At 50.8% G+C, this 16,416-nt stretch overlaps 1 protein-coding gene across 6 annotated transcripts in view; it reads right to left on the bottom strand.

Moving 5' to 3' along the window:
- Nucleotides 1-16,416, bottom strand: part of MARK4 (microtubule affinity regulating kinase 4) — a 78,922-nt gene that overhangs the window by 46,075 nt on the left and 16,431 nt on the right. The gene's annotated exons all lie outside the window — the stretch shown is intronic.

The raw sequence follows: 16,416 nt of genomic DNA on the forward strand, positions 1-16,416 counted from the left end.
AACCGCGAAACCCGGAAGTAACCTGTTCCGGTACTTCCGGGTTTCAGCAGTCCGTAACCTGAAAAAACGCAACCTGAAGTGTCTGTAACTCGAGATATGACTGTATAAGGTAAAGGTAAAGGACCCCTGACAGTTAAGTCCAGTCGCAGACGACTCGGGTTGCGCGCTCATCTCGCTTTACTGGCAGAGGGAGCTGACATTTGACTGCAGACAGCTTCCAGGTCGTGTGGCCAGCATGACTAAGCCGCTTCTGGCGAAACCAGAGCAGCGCAGGGAAACGCCGTTTACCTTCCCGCCGGAGTGGTACCTATTGATCTACTTGCACTTTGACGTGCTTTCGAACTGCTAGGTGGGCAGGAGCAGGGACCAAGCAATGGGAGCTCACCCCGTCGCGGGGATTCAAACCACCAACCTTCTGATCGGCAAGTCCTAGGCTCTATGGTTTAACCCACAGCACCACCCACGTCCCTATTGATACAATATATAATGAGTGATATATAATGAGTTGAAAAAAAATATTTAAAATAACATTTGTGGGGGGAAACCAGAAGCTTTTTTTACAAGGAATTCTAGATGCAGAGATACCAAAGGAGCAGAAATGATTATTCGTGTATGCGATGACAGCAGATACTGGCCCAGAGATGGAAAGAAGATAAAGTCCCGACCGGAGACGAATGGTTGATGAAGATGATGGACTATGCTGAAATGGCCTGGGAAAATCAGAAACCAGACAGAAACTTTAAGAAGGAATGGGGGGGAAATTACAATTTACTTAAGAGAACACTGTAAAACAACTAAAGACTTTGGCAGGATTAGAGTAATGCTTGTAATGTATTAAAAACTAAGGTAATAATGGGTTATTTTAAGAAAAATAGAGAAAATATATGATGCAGTAGAAAATGTTTGATAATGGAAACCATGGGGGGTGGAGTCTAAGGATTCAGGGAATGCTAAATGTTGATGATTATGATCAATGTTTGAATTTAAATGTATAATGTAATATTGAATAAAAGAGATTAAACCCCCCCCCCCCACAAATGGGCAAAGGATTCAGAGCAGGGCCAGTCTGGCAGTTGGCCCTCTTCACGCTTCTCGCTGTAAATTTATAGGTAGGGGGGTCATTCATTCTGCCCACGAGCTCCAACCCCCCATTTTTTGCCAAATCTTCCTCCCCTCTGCCAACCAGTGCCACTGTAGTTGTCCAGGAGTTGGTGGGGTATAGTGTTAGGGTCGTAGGAACATTCTGACAGCTGCTTTGTACTAACTCACCGAACTCAGTAATGTCTGCTCTGACTGACAGCTGCAGCTCTCTCCCCAAGCCCTGCCTGGAGATGTCATGGAGTTTTGAACTCAGGACCATCTGTATCATAGCAGCAGTGCAGCAGATGGTCTATTGACTGCAGCAGCAAGGAGGGGCACACAGACCCCGCCAGAAGATCAGAGAAAGAAACCAAGTCCTGTGCAACTCTCTGCCACTAGAGATTTGGCAGGCGGCTTCTGTGCCAACTTTTAGATTCCTACAGAGCCCATTTCCGTTCTGCCAGGCCTAGGCAGGCGATTAAGAATACATCTTCCCCACACCGGTTATTTGACACCTGTTTTAAACTCTTAACTTCTTTACAGATTTTATTAGATGGTTTTTGTGTTTGGCTGCTGCTAACTGCTTTGCTAACTTCCATACATCCCAGTAGTGATGTGTGGAAGTGAGAGCTGGACCACAAAGAAGGCTGATTGCCGAAGAATGGATGCTTTTGAATTCTGGTGCTGGAGGAGACTCTTGAGAGTCCCATGGACTGCAAGAAGATCAAACCTATCCATTCTGAAGGAAATCAGCCCTGAGTGCTCACTGGAGGGACAGATCCTGAAGCTGAGGCTCCAAGACTTTGGCCACCTCATGAGAAGAGAAGACTCCCTGGAAAAGACCCTGATGTTGGGAAAGATGGAGGGCACAAGGAGAAGGGGACGACAGAGGACGAGATGGTGGGACAGTGTTCTCGAAGCTACCAACATGAGTTTGACCAAACTGCGGGAGGCAGTGGAAGACAGGAGGGCCTGGCGTGCTCTGGTCCAGGGGGTCACGAAGAGGCAGACACGACTAAACGACTAAACAAAACAAACAACTGCTTTAATACTTTCATATTCTTTGGCACAGCGGTGCACCAATATCTTTTATAAATAAATATCACGTTGGTCCTTGCGTGTGACCGTAAAATTACCCAGGCCCAGAGATGTGTCCTGTCAATCTACTAGCAGGTGACGCCCTCAAAACTACCTGTCCAAGGCCTTGGGTCCCATGATGAGAGAAAGATAGATATCCATTGAAGCCCATAGCTGTCAACTTACAGATTTGAAAATAAGGGACCAGCAGCCTCGAAAATAAGGGATCAGCAGCCAAAATAAGGGATTTTAGTCAACCAGCAGCCAAAGGAAGCCTCAAGCGGTGGTTCCCACAGCGCAGCAACCCGGCAAAGGGGATGCAGCAAGGAAAACCACCGTCACCTCTCTGCTGGGAAGCGCTGAGCAAAGGCGAGTCCCCAGGCAACGCGGCCGATTTGATTGGCACAAGGCATGCAAGCTCCACCCCCCAGTCGTTCTTAGACTCCTTATTGGGTGAGCAACGCAGCCAAGCAACACAGTTGGAGCCTCCCTCCTCCCTGGCCGGCAGGGAGGGAGGGAGAGAGAGGAGCTGCTTCCTTGGAAACCCGGGAAATTTAAGGGACATCATCAATAAGGGACAGCAGCGGGACACGGTGCTGGGATAAGGGAGTTTCCCGCCAAATAAGGGATAGTTGACAGCTAAGTTGAAGCCCCCCCCCAACTCCAATTGATAATAAACTGCAAGGCAAGGTTAAAAGGTGTTGTTTGTGCCTGCTTGCGATCTCAGCACCGTTGGCGAGACTGCAATTGCACCCGGCCCGGGTTCACGGAGGCATCCCGGCCTGGCAAGCCCACGTCCCAGAAAACTCCCCTGGGAGGCCGTTCGCCTTAACAAGCTTAGACAGCAAAAGATCTTTAAGTCCGAGGAGATTACGGAGATCAAGAGGCAGCACGATGCTTCCGAGGCCCAACCTTAACCGCCTGGCACAGGCCGGGAGAGGAGGCTGCCGGGTGCCCCATCCCAGCTCCTGCCAAGGGGTGCCCCATCCCAGAGACCTTCCCCTTGGCAAGCCGGAGGAATCCCAGCACATAACATCATTTTAGGAATCAAGAAAACCTGGATTTGAATCTGCGAATCAGACACACACACTCTAAAAACGGGACCTCCGGTTCGAAACTAGCTTCAAACAGACAACGCATTTTCAAAAATCAAATTCCAATGGGCACCCACAACTAGGAGATCGTTTTAACTGTGGTTCTGAAATCCTACTCGAATTCAACAGAGCTTCTCCCATGGGTAAAGGTAAAGGTACCCCTGACCGTTAGGTCCAGTCGCGGACAACTCTGGGTTGCGATTCAGTGCTTCCACGCATGTGCAAAGCACAATTTAGCGCTTCTGCGCATGCGCGACCACCAAAACCCGGAAGTAACCCGTTCCGGGTACTTTTGGGTTTCAGCGGTCCGTAACCTGAAAAAATGCAACCTGAAGCATCTATTACTCGAGGTATGACTATATAAGGTAAAGGTAAAGGTACCCCTGACCGTTAGGTCCAGTCACAGACAACTCTAGGGTTGCGTGCTCATCTCGCTCTATAGGCCGAGAGAGCCGGCATTTGTCCGCAGACAGCTTCCGGGTCATGTGGCCAGCATGACTAAGCCGCTTCTGGCAAACCAGAGCAGCGCACGGAAATGCCGTTTACCTTCCCACCAGAGCAGTCCCTATTTATCTACATACACTTTGATGTGCTTTCAAACCGCTAGGTTGGCAGGAGAAGGGACCGAGCAACGGGAGCTCACCCCGTCATGGGGATTTGAACCGCCGACCTTCTGATCGGCAGGTCCTAGGCTCTGTGGTTTAACCCACAACGCCACCCACGTCCCCTTTCTCCCACGAGTAAAGGTAAAGGGACCCCTGACCTTTAGGTCCAGTTGCGACTGACTCTGGGGTTGCAGCGCTCATCTCGCTTTATTGGCTGAGGGAGCCGGCGTACAGCTTCCGGGTCATGTGGCCAGCATGACTAAGCCGCTTCTGGCGAACCAGAGGAGTGCACGGAAACGCCGTTTACCTTCCCGCCGGAGTGGTACCTATTTATCTACTTGCACTTTGACGTGCTTTCGAACTGCTAGGTTGGCAGGAGCAGGGATCGAGCAACGGGAGCTCACCCCGTCACGGGGATTCGAATCACCGACCTTCTGATCGGCAAGTCCTAGGCTCTGTGGTTTAACCCACAGCGCCACCCGCGTCCCCTTTTTCCCACGGGTACTTTGGGTTAAACCTCAGATGGGAAAAATAAGCTTAGGAGCATCAAAAGAGGCTGCTGGATCAGACCAATGGCCCATCTAGTCCAGCATCCTGTTCTCACAAGTGGCCGATCAGATGCCTCAAAGGGAACCCCGAAGGCAGGACCTGAACACAAGACCAACACTCCCCTCCTTCGGTTTCCAGCAACAGATATTAATATTAATAATAATAAATTTTATTTATACCCTGCCCTCCCCGGCCAGAGCCGGGCTCAGGGTGGCTAACACCAATAAAATCACAGTAAAAAACATAGTGTGTGGGGGGCCAATTTAAAATACAGGTTAAAATGCCATTTAAATGCAGCCTCATTTTAAAAGTAGCCCATAGATCAAGACCATAAGGGGAGGGAAACATAAGGGTCAGACTGAGTCCAAGCCAAAGGCCAGGCAGAACAGCTCTGTCTTGCAGGCCCTACGGAAAGATGTCAAGTCCCGCAGGGCCCTGGTCTCTTGTGACAGAGCGTTCCACCAAGTCGGGGCCAGTACTGAAAAGGCCCTGGCCCTAGCTGAGGCCAGCCTAACCACCTTGCGACTTGGGACCTCCAAAATGTTGTCATTTGTGGACCTTAAGGTCCTCCGCGGGGCATACCAGGAGAGGCGGTCCCGTAGGTATTAAGAAGCATTGCTGCCTCTGACCACAGCACAGCCATTGTGGCTAGTAGCCATTGACAGCTTTTTCCTCCATGAGTTTGTCTTGTCCTCTTTTAAAGCCATCCAGCTGGTGACCATCACTGCCTACAGTGGCAGGGAGTTCCGCAGTTTAACTACACATTGTGTGAAGAAGGGTTTTCTTTTATCTGTTCCGAATCTCCCGGCATGCAGCTCCATTCATTCATGGGCAGCTAGAATCATAGAGCCACAAAACTGTAGTTGGAAGGGACACCCAAAGGTCATCCAGTCCAACCCCCGGCAATGCAGGGATCTCAGCTAAAGCATCCATGACAGATGGCCACCCAACGATTGCTTAAAAACCTCCAGGGAAGGAGTGTCCACCACCTTCCACCGAACGGTCAAACAGCTCCTACTGTCAGAAAGCTCTTCCTGATGTTTCGTCAGAATCTCCCTTTTTGTTACTTGAAGCCACGGGTTCAAGTCTTACCCTCCAGAGCAGCAGAAAACAAGCTTGTTCCCTCTTCCATGTGACTCCAATTCCCATAAGCCCCAGGCAGCACATGCTCAATGGTCAGGGGTGAAGAGAGATGCAGTTCAGCAACAAGTGGAGCGCACTGCCTTGGCCACACTAGCCGCAGCACATGGCGACAGGGCTTGCTTTTTAAGCCACGGCAAAAGCCATCGATCATAGAGACCAGGGGTCAGCAAACTTTTTCAGCAGGGGGCCGGTCCACTGTCCCTCAGACCTTGTGGGGGGCCGGACTATATTTTGAAGGGGGAAAAAGAATGAATTCCTATGCCCCACAAATAACCCAGAGATTTTAAATAAAATCTCTAAATGCTTTAAAATGCTCTAAAATGAGCATTTTAAATAAAAGCACACATTCTCCTCATGTAAAAACACCAGGCAGGCCCCACAAATAACCCAGAAATGCATTTTAAATAAAATCACAGGTCCTACTCATGTAAAAACATGCTGATTCCCGGACCGTCCGCGGGCCGGATTGAGAAGGCGATTGGGCCGCATCCGGCCCCCGGACCTTAGTTTGCCTACCCATGATAGAGACCATGGCAACCTCGGAGTGCCAGACTGCTGAGTTGCTTGAATGAAGTTTTGCTCTTTCTGGAGTGGCAGCTGAGAAAGGCGCGCACACACACACCCATCATCATTTATTTATTTATTTATTTACGGCTATTAGCCCATAAAGTATGTACAAACATAAAAGCACAGAGGCATAAAGACCGATATATTCGGCACCAGAAGGTGAACACCATGATGCAGGGGTGGGTCATTGAGCAGAGCCAGATAACAGCTTGGGGCCCGGAGAGCTCCAAGGGACGGATCCCAGAAAAAGGAAAACTGAAGACGAGATCCAACATGCACTCTCTTCAAAACTGTCCGATTAGTTTTTGATGTTGTTGTTTTTGGTGGTTTTTGTGTGTGAGATAACCGCATTCAGGAATCTCGCCACCTGCAGAGTTACAGAAGGATCTGTATCCTGCAAAAGTAGTGCGGCATGTGACTCAGCAGGCCTGCCAACCAAGCGCAGTAAAGCAGGACCCAGGAATTTAGTCCTGGCTATGCTATGTAGGGGACAGTTGAACATTATATGTGGGAGAGAATCAACAGTTTTCCCGTCACACACGCATAGCGGAGACACCAAACCCTTGGAAAATCTGTGGCTCAGCAGGTTCGATGGAAGGACATTGAACCTTGCACGAATAAATGCAAGACGGTGTGGTACAGATGAAAGAGATGACATGTATGATGGAAGGCCAAGTGGTGGGGTTATTCCGTGATACCTGGGGGAGCAGACACCCCCACCCCCGGCGAGGTTGTGTTGATTTTCAATGTCTGCTAATCTTTGCTCAATAAGTCTTTTGGCTGAGCGTAAGTTCATCTTTAAGGAGTCCGCTGGGGAAATTCCGATGCTCAGAAGTTTGGCGTGGATTTTTCCTACCCACGGATTGACAAAGTCGTCCCGCCAGAGGCACACACCCTGATCCCCGGTGGGTTTGCCAACCGACCGCTTCGCTCCTTTTGACTCAGCCTTGTCTGCGGAAAGGGGGGGGGGGAATCTCCACCAACCAGTTATGAATCCAGGCCTGCGGAAGGGAAGCCTGGCTCTTCCAAAAATTGGCGAGCAAAGAGAGTGGGTTGGTATGAAAGCCAACCTGAAAGGCAGGGCGCAGCCACAAAGCTCACAGGAAAGAGAAAAGGCGGGTCTCCTTTTGTCCCATCCGAGGGAAGCTTGTCGAAAGGTTGAAAAGTGCTTATTAGGAGCTGGATCCTGGCCAGGTTCAGAGATGCACCACTTGCCACCCTGATGGAGCAGGGAGCAGGGACCCAGCACTCAGGTTTTCCCCAGGAGATGCAAGTGAAGAGCTTGCAGGATCAGGCCAATGGCCCAGCGACCAGCCAGGTGCCTGGGAGAAACCAGAAAGCAGGACTCAAACACAGGACCACTCTACTCTGCTCCCTCTTGTGGATTCGGAAACTGCGATTCGGAAGCACGGCTGCCTCCAACTGCAGATTGGCATCATGGCAGGTAGCCATCGGTAGCACTCCCCACTAATCCTCTTTTAAAGCTATCTGGGTTGGCGGCCTTCCCTGCCTCCTCCTGTGGCAGTGAGTTCCACAGTTCAAATCTGCACTGCTTTCTTTTTTTCCTGCCCAAGGAAGCTGCCATCGATCACGTCCCTCTGCTATTATTTGTTTATTAATTGTATTTATATCCCCGTTGTCTTTGCCCATGGAGTTTCCTTGGCAGGGATACTGGAGTGGCTTGCCGGTTCCTGCTCCAGGTGGATCACGTTGGGTCAAAACTCTCCACTGTGACCTGTCCATCTTGGGTGGCCCTGCACGGCATAGCTCATAGCTCCTCTGAGTTACGCAAGCCCCTTCGCCACGGCAAGGCAGGGATCCGTGAAGGATCGCCAGCTGATTGCCGAAGAATGGATGCTTTTGAATTCTGGTGCTGGAGGAGACTCTTGAGAGTCCCATGGACTGCAAGAAGATCAAACCTCTCCATTCTGAAGGAAATCAGCCCTGCGTGCTCACTGGAAGGACAGATCCTGAAGCTGAGGCTCCAAGACTTTGGCCACCTCATGAGAAGAGAAGACTCCCTGGAAAAGACCCTGATTTTGGGAAAGATGGAGGGCACAAGGAGAAGGGGACGACAGAGGACGAGATGGTGGGACAGTGTTCTCGAAGCTACCAGCATGAGTTTGACCAAACTGCGGGAGGCAGTGGAAGACAGGAGTGCCTGGCGTGCTCTGGTCCAGTGGGGCACGAAGAGGCGGACACGACTAAACAACAACAGTCTCCCAGGTCCTACTCCAACACTCTCACCACTGCACCACACTGCCTATCGAACCCAGTGATGCTTACCCAGACTGGCAGCTGCTCCCCAGGGTTTCAGGCAGAAGAGGACTTTTTTTTGAAGCCCCACCCAGAGGTTGAACCTGCAGCCTTCAGCATACAAAGCCACAAGTCACACGAACATCCCCAAAGGCCTTGAAGCCCCCACCTCACAGCTGCCTCTTGATTATAGCTTGGTCGGCAGAGCATGAAGTTCTTAATCTCTGGGTTGTGAGTTCGAGCCCCATGTTGGGCAAAAAAAAAAAAAATTCTGCCTTGTAGCGGGTTGGACTAGATGACCCTCCTGGTCCCCTCCAGCCCTGCAATTCTATGAGTCCATTATGCCCATTGGCAGCAGGGGAGTCTTTCCCATCCTGGTTCCATTCAGCTGTTGTTGGACTACAATTCCCATCATGCCTCTGGGCATGCCAATTAGGGCTGATGGGAGTTGTAGTTCCAAACATCTGGTGAGGGTGAGGGTTAGGCTAGAACATGGATAAGCAAACTAAGGCCCGGGGGCTGGATCCGACCCAATCGCCTTCTAAATCCGGCCCGCGGACGTTCTGGGAATCGGTGTGTTTTTACAGGAGTAGAATGTGTCCTTTTATTTAAAATGCATCTCTGGGTTATTTGTGGGGCATAGGCATTTGTTCATGTTTATTTTTTATTTTTTCAAAATATAGTCCGGCCCCCCATAAGGTCTGAGGGACAGTGGACCGGCCCCCTGCTGAAAAAGTTTGCTGACCCCTGGACTAGAACCAAGGCATAGATTCACATCTACGTTCCATCCCACTTTCGAACTTGTTTGAACAAGCAAAAGGAGGCTTCGGTAGTTGCCTGGCAGATAAACCGAGTGCTCGTCTTTGCCCCTATAATAACCCAGGACAGTCAGAGAATCACAGAGGCACCCCAAGAGTCATCTAAACCACCACCACCCCTGCAACGCAGTCCTCTCCTGCTTGGTTTGCCGCAAGACCACATAGTTGCGAAGTTGATTTTATTTTATTTTATTTAGTGGGTCCTGCTCAGCTGGCTTTAAAAGCAGCCTTAGATGTTGACAGTTCAGCAAGTGAAACTTTTCGAGGCACAGAGAAAAGCGGCCAGGAAAAGCTTTGCCTGCTAAGCTATCTGCATCTCAGGCAGCTGGCAACAGCACAGGAGCAAAGCGAGCAAAAATGTTGGCAACCCTACATGTATTTGGGGGGGGGGGCACAGGAAAGAGAAACCCTGGTAGAGCCTGTCTCCTCATTGTAGCTGCCTGTCAACACTTGTGAGAAGGAGGGAGACCAGAATAGACGAGGCCTGAAGTCCTCGGAGGAATAGTTGAAAAGGTTGGGCTAAGTTTGGGCTAGGAAACAGATGATTAAGATTGGGGGGGGGGGATATTTAACACATTTATCCCCTGCCTCTCCTCCAAGAGCTCAAAGGGGCTGACGAAGACGAAACCATCAATTAACAGTTAAAAACATCCCTTGAAACAACAGCAGGAAGTAAAAGCAGCCAAACGCAAGCCCACTTGATGTGGGAGGTATACTGGTTCTGGATACAGAGGTTCTATTCTTAGCCATCATGACTAATAGGCATCGACAGACATTGTCCTTTATGACTTTGTCTACATTTTTTCAAGAGAGAGAGCCACCAAAGGAAGCAGCCGCCATGACGTCCTGTAGGAGATGACTTGGTTTCGCGGCACCCGAATTTCCTTTCCTCGGTCTCGAATCTGCTGCCACGACAAAAGGAGACCCTCCCCGTTCGCCCCAGCACAGGGCAAGAGCAGGCTTGCCCCTCTGGGTTGCCCTCCGGGGGCAGAAGGAGAACCAAGAGAGGGTGAACGTGGCAGGGAACCCGATTTCAGCTCAACGTTAGTATTTTGGCTAAACGTTAAACAGTGGAACTCCCTGCCACAGGATTCAGTGATGGCCATCAACCTAGACAGCTTTAAAAGAGGAAAGGGAAAATTCATGGAGAAGGAGGGAGCAGAAATGCTTCTGAATCCCAGTTGCTGGAAATCACAGGAAAGGAGGGAGCTCTTGGGGGACAGGAGGCGGGCTGGTGTGGAGGACTCCCTGGTCCTGAATGGGGTAACTGTGCCCCTGATGGACCAGGTGCACAGCCTGGGAGTCATTTTGGACTCACAGCTGTCCATGGAGGCGCAGGTCCATTCTGTGTCCAGGGCAGCTGTCTGCCAGCTCCATCTGGTACGCAGGATGAGACCCTCCCTGCCGGCGGACTGTCTGGCCAGAGTGGTGCATGCTCTGGTTATCTCCCGCTTGGACTACAGGAATGTGCTCTACGTGGCATTAATCTACCCTGAGATTAAGAGCCTGGCGCTCTATGGACTGAACTATGTGTCTACCATCCCAGGCCAGGTGGGGCCACCTGAAGAGGCTGCTGGATCAGGCCAGAGGACCATCTAGTCCAGCATCGTGTTCCCTCAGGGGCCAGCCAGATGCCCTAGTAGGAAACCTGCAAGCAGGATCCAATAATAATAATAATTTATTATTTGTACCCCGCCCATCTGGCTGGGCTTCCCCAGCCACTCTGGGCGGCTTCCAACAAAGATTAAAATGTTGCACATTAAAAACTTCCCTGAACAGGGCTGCCTTCAGATGTCTTCTAAACGTCAAGTAGTTATCTCTTTGACATCTGATGGGAGGGCATTCCACAGGGCGGGTGCCACTACCGAGAAGGCCCTCTGCCTGGTTCCCTGTAACTTGGCTTCTTGCAATGAGGGAACCGCCAGAAGGCCCTCAGAGCGGGACCTCAGTGTCCAGGCAGAACGATGGGGGTGGAGACCGTTCTTCAAATATACTGGGTCTTTGAGGCCATTTAGGGCTTTAAAGGTCAGCACCAACACTTTGAATTGTGCTCGGAAACATACTGGGAACCAATGTAAGTCTTTCAAGACCGGTGTTATGTGGTCTCGGCGGCCGCCCCCAGTCACCAGTTTAGCTGCCACATTCTGGATTAGTTGTAGTTTCCGGGTCACCTTCAAAGGTAGCCCCACGTAGAGCGCATTGCAGTAGTCCAAGCTGAACTATGGGAAATGTGGAGCAAGAAGTGTCAGCCCAGGGTGTTTTGCTCCCTGAGAAGGGCAAGATGGTGCCCACCCGTTCTCAATTCCACATGCGGAAGCCAACTGGACCAGCAGTTGCATCTTCTTTCAGCCCTGGTGGTGGGGTAGCCTTACTCTGACCCCTAACCATGCACAATTGACAGGGAAGTTTAGGAGGAACGGCTGGGAGGGGGGGTTGTCAACAGGTCCACCCCCCTCCAGCAGTTGCTGTCTGAGGGGGTCGGTCCTAGGAGTCTGACCAGTACTTGCCAGCAGTCGCTCTTCATTCTATGCCTCTGGGCAGATAAATGACCCCCCAAATGCCATTAACCCATAGCTGTCAAGTGTCGCTTATTTGAAGGGACAGTCCCTTATTCCAGCGCCATGTCCCACTGCTGTCCCTTATTGATGGATGTCCCTTAAATGTCCCTTAAATTTCAAAGGAAGCAGCTCCCTTCCTCCCTGCCAGCCAGGGAGGAGGGAGGCTCCAACTGTGTTGCTTGGCTGTGTTGCTCACCCAATAAGAAGTCTAAGAACGACTGGGGGGTGGAGCTTGCATGCCTTGTGTGTGGCTAGTTAATGCAAGCTGAGGGAGTTTTTGAATGCTGGACGCCATTTTGTTGCATGTGCTGCTGCAAACTTTGCAGTGCAAAGCCAGGCGGGGAGCCATCTTAAGTTGAGGCTTCATAGGCCTTGTGGTGCATGTGATTCAGATTCTATTCAGTTGAACCTCTGGTTACAAAGTTGGTTGGACAGTGTTCTTGAAGCTACCAGCATGAGTTTGACCAGACTGCAGGAGGACAGGAAGACTGGAGTGCCTGGAACAGGTGAGGCTGCAGGTCCCTTATTTTGGCTGCTGGTCCCTTATTTTCAAGGCTGCTGGTCCCTTATTTTCAAATCTGTAAGTTGACAGCTATGCATTAACCCCACTGCTGAATCACTGCGGAGTATTCTCACCCAAAACTGCATTATGGCCGCTAGATATCTTCAAATGCGCTCTCTGTCCCTGCCACCTAATCAAATTAAACAACAGCCATCCCCTTCACCCTTCGCTGAGCCCAGAACCTGCTCATGTTGATGCTTCCAAAGGCCTAGACCAGGCATCCCCAAACTCAGCCCTCCAGCTGTTTTGGGACTACAACTCCCATCATCCCTAGCTAACAGGACCAGTGGTCAGGGATGATGGGAACTGTAGTCCCAAATCAACTGGAGGGCTGTGTTTGGGGGTGCCTGGCCTAGACAAACCCCCAAACCCCCCATGGCACTAAGAGGGCAAAGTACCGGGTTGGGGGGGGAGCTGGATCTCAGAAATCCAACTTGGGGATGTAAGAATTTGTTAGCAGGTGTGTGACCGTATAATAAAATGATTGATTGATTGATTGGCATGAGAAGCTGAGAGGAGCCTGTTGGATGGATCAAGCCAATGGCTCAACCATCTAATCCAGCATTCTGTTCTCACCTGTGACTCCTCCCCTCCTCTGACGGGCCAGGTAGGCAGAACACAGCCATTGTGGTGAGCAGCCATCGATAGCCTTATCCCGAATTAATCAGCCTAATCCTATTTTAAAACCACTTACGTATTTATACCTGGTTTTCTAAAACAGGGTTTCAAAGCGGCTAACAAGGCCCTTGTACCACAATTGGAAAGCAAAAGGAATGTCAGCAGTCGACGCAGCATTAAAAATCATATTCACAGGATCGTGGAAGGGAACCCAAGGGCCATCTAGTCCAACCCGTGCAATGCAAGAATCACAAATAAACCCTGACAGGTGGCCGTCCAACCTCTGCTTGCAAATCTCCAGTGATGGAGAGCCCTCTATTAAAAGCTGTAAACACAGGAGGCAGATAAAGCCACATCACTGTTGGCCAAATTGGCTGGGGAAATGAATTTTTTTTTCTTCAGGTTGGCCCCAAAATCTCACAAAATCTCGCTGGAATCCCTCAGCGGGTGGGGAGCCACTCCCCCCCGAAGGAACGACCTCAAAGGCTGAGTGGGAGCAGGCGCCCTTTCGATACTCCTTAGGGAATGAGAGGATGGCAACATTTCCTACATTGCAAAGGGGTTGGACTAGATGTCCTTTGGGTGGCTTGCAAAGCTACAACTCTATGAAACCTGCTGCCTAGTTTCAAAACAGGCAAACGTGAATCAGACAAGATTCGCCCCTTCCAAAACTGCTATTATTCCAGCAGGAACCGTAAATGGAAATGTTGTCAGCGTCCCCGGTAAGACCACAGGAATCTGTGCAAGCAAATTTTGTCTCAAAAGGACACATTGCATCACACACACACACACACACACACACGCACACACACACACACACACACACACACACACTGGCCTTCCCTTCTCCGCACACACAAAGGAAGCCTTTTCTGCCCCATTTCTTCCTTGAGTGGACCGAACGAGAGAGCCGGGAGGCGCATTTTTCTGCCTCAGAAGGCGCTTTCTCTGAGCGTGGCGGAGAAGGCAGACCCGGCGCAGGGAGGCAAGCTTTGCTGCAGCCACCAGTCGCTCTGCTCGCCACACAGCGGAGGACGGCAAATGCCACAAGAGCGTTTGTGTGAAGGATCAGGCCTGGGCTTGGAGCCCCGGGCCCGTTGCTGCTCTCCACAAGGCCAGCCTGCAAGACGTCAGTAGCAGCAAGAAGTTACGGGCTGGGCAGACAAAGGGAGGGTTAGCCATCCTTGCAATGGTTATTTTCAAAGCAAGCCGTCTCAGTGGCGGCTCTGCTCAGAGGCTCGTGGTCTGTGGCTGACAATCCCAGTCCCAAGGCTACTCACTCCCATTCGATACGTTTCCGAGCACAATTCAAAGTGTTGGTGCTGACCTTTAAAGCCCTAAACGGCCTCGGTCCAGTATACCTGAAGGAGCGTCTCCACCCCCATCGTTCTGCCCGGACACTGAGGTCCAGCTCCAAGGGCCTTCTGGCGATTCCCTCATTGCAAGAAGCCAAGTTACAGGGAACCAGGCAGTGGGCCTTTTTGGTAGTGGCACCCACCCTGTGGAACGCCCTCCCACCAGATGTCAAAGAGAAAAACAACTACCTGACATTCAGAAGACATCTGAAGGGAAGTTTTTAATGTGTGACATCTTAGTGTATTTTTGGTCTTTGTGGAAGCCGCCCAGAGTGGTTGGGGAAGCCCACCCAGATGGGTGGGGTATAAAGAATAACAAATTATTAATTATTATTATTATTATTACTATTATCATCATCATCCTGTTCCTAAATGTGTTTGGAAAAGGAGGGAAAGGAGAACATAAAAACAGGCCACAGGCCAATCGAATCCAGGATCCTGGTCTCACAGTGGCCAACCAGATGCCCTGATGGGAACCTGGCCATCAGGATTTGAGCACTGGGCTTTCTAGCCACTGGTATTCAGATGCGCTGCTGCCTCCAACTGTGGAGGCCAGAGGATATCCATCCTGGCTGGTAGCCTTCGATAGCCCTCTCTTCCTCCATGAATTTGTCTCATCCTCTTTTTAAAGCCATCTAGGCTTGTGGCAGGGAGTTCCGCAGTTTAACTACATGCTCTATTTTATCTGTGTGGAATCTTCCACATGCAGCTTCTGTTAAAGGTAAAGGTAAAGGGACCCCTGATCATTAGAGGTCCAGTCGTGGCCGACTCTGGGGTTGCGGCGCTCATCTCACTTTACTGGCCGAGGGAGCCGGCGTACAGCTTTCGGGTCATGTGGCCAGCATGACTAAGCCACTTCTGGCAAACCAGAGCAGCGCAGGGAAACGCCATTTACCTTCCTGCCAGAGCGGTACCTATTTATCTACTTGCACTGGTGTGCTTTTGAACTGCTAGGTTGGCAGGAGCAGGGACCGAGCAATGGGAGCTCACCCTGTCACGGGGATTTGAACCGCCGACCTTCTGATTGGCAAGTCCTAGGCTCTGTGGTTTAACCCACAGTGCCACCCGCGTCCCGCGGCTTCTGTTACATCATCATTAAAAATGCTAGGGGGGAAAATACACATAATCATGTAAAGCAACACTTAAAGCCAGAGATTTTGAAATCTCACTTTCTTAAAAAGGCAATTGTTGTGTATTAAGTCACAGTGACATATTTGTGTATCGACCACGAAGTAAATTGAGCTGGATAAATCGGTGACTGGCAGATGCACTGGAGAGTGACTTTTTATTTCCTTGTGTTTTAAGTCCACCTCTCTCTCTCTGCATATACCTAACAGCCAGCACAAGGCTCACTTGCGAAGCAACTTTGCTAATCCTGAGCAGCCACGCACCTCAGCTCTTGCAAGGGCAGCTTAAGGCAGGGCTTGGCAGAATCAAGCCATCGTGACAGCTGCAACTGGCTGGTGTTGCCGCTTTTGCAGGTGGCAGAGAAACAGGGTGGGGACTGGGGAGCATTCAGAGGTCAGTAATGTCACACAAAGGAACAAGGAAGGAAGCCTCTGCATCACACAGGTCACCTAGCCATGCACCCAGCCGGCAGCCTCTTAACTGCACAAGGGTGGTTCTTAAGACCACTGCCAGGACGGCTCCACTGGTTGTGGCAGCTGCGGCCACGACCTCTCTGAGCTCCCCGAAAACTCGCTACAGTCTCCTGGGGAACCCCCCCACCGTAAAACTCTGCAGCTAGCAGCTCCTTCCTGGGGAAAGAACGGCAGCATCTTCTTCCGCTGATGGTTCATAGAGCCAATCCTGAGCTCAGGGCGTGCGCCCCTCTTGCCATGGGCCTATCGGGAGGGCAGGTGCTGATGAACCCGAGAGAGAACAGCCGTTCTCCTTGGCCTAAGAACCCACAAAGAGCCTGACTGCTACTCCAGCATCCCTTTCTGACAGTGGCCAAATACCCCTAAGAGCCTAGAACTATATTATGATGGAACCTCCAGGTCCAGAATAAGTCTATCTAGACTTCCTCTGGACCTGGAGGTTCCATTATAATAAAAATAATAATTTATTATTTATACCCCGCCCATCCAGCTGGGTTTCCCCAGCCACTCTGGGCAGCTTCCAACAGAACACT

This window comes from Podarcis pityusensis (assembly GCF_964106645.2).
Source record: "Podarcis pityusensis genome assembly, chromosome: 8".
NCBI lineage: Eukaryota > Metazoa > Chordata > Lepidosauria > Squamata > Lacertidae > Podarcis > Podarcis pityusensis.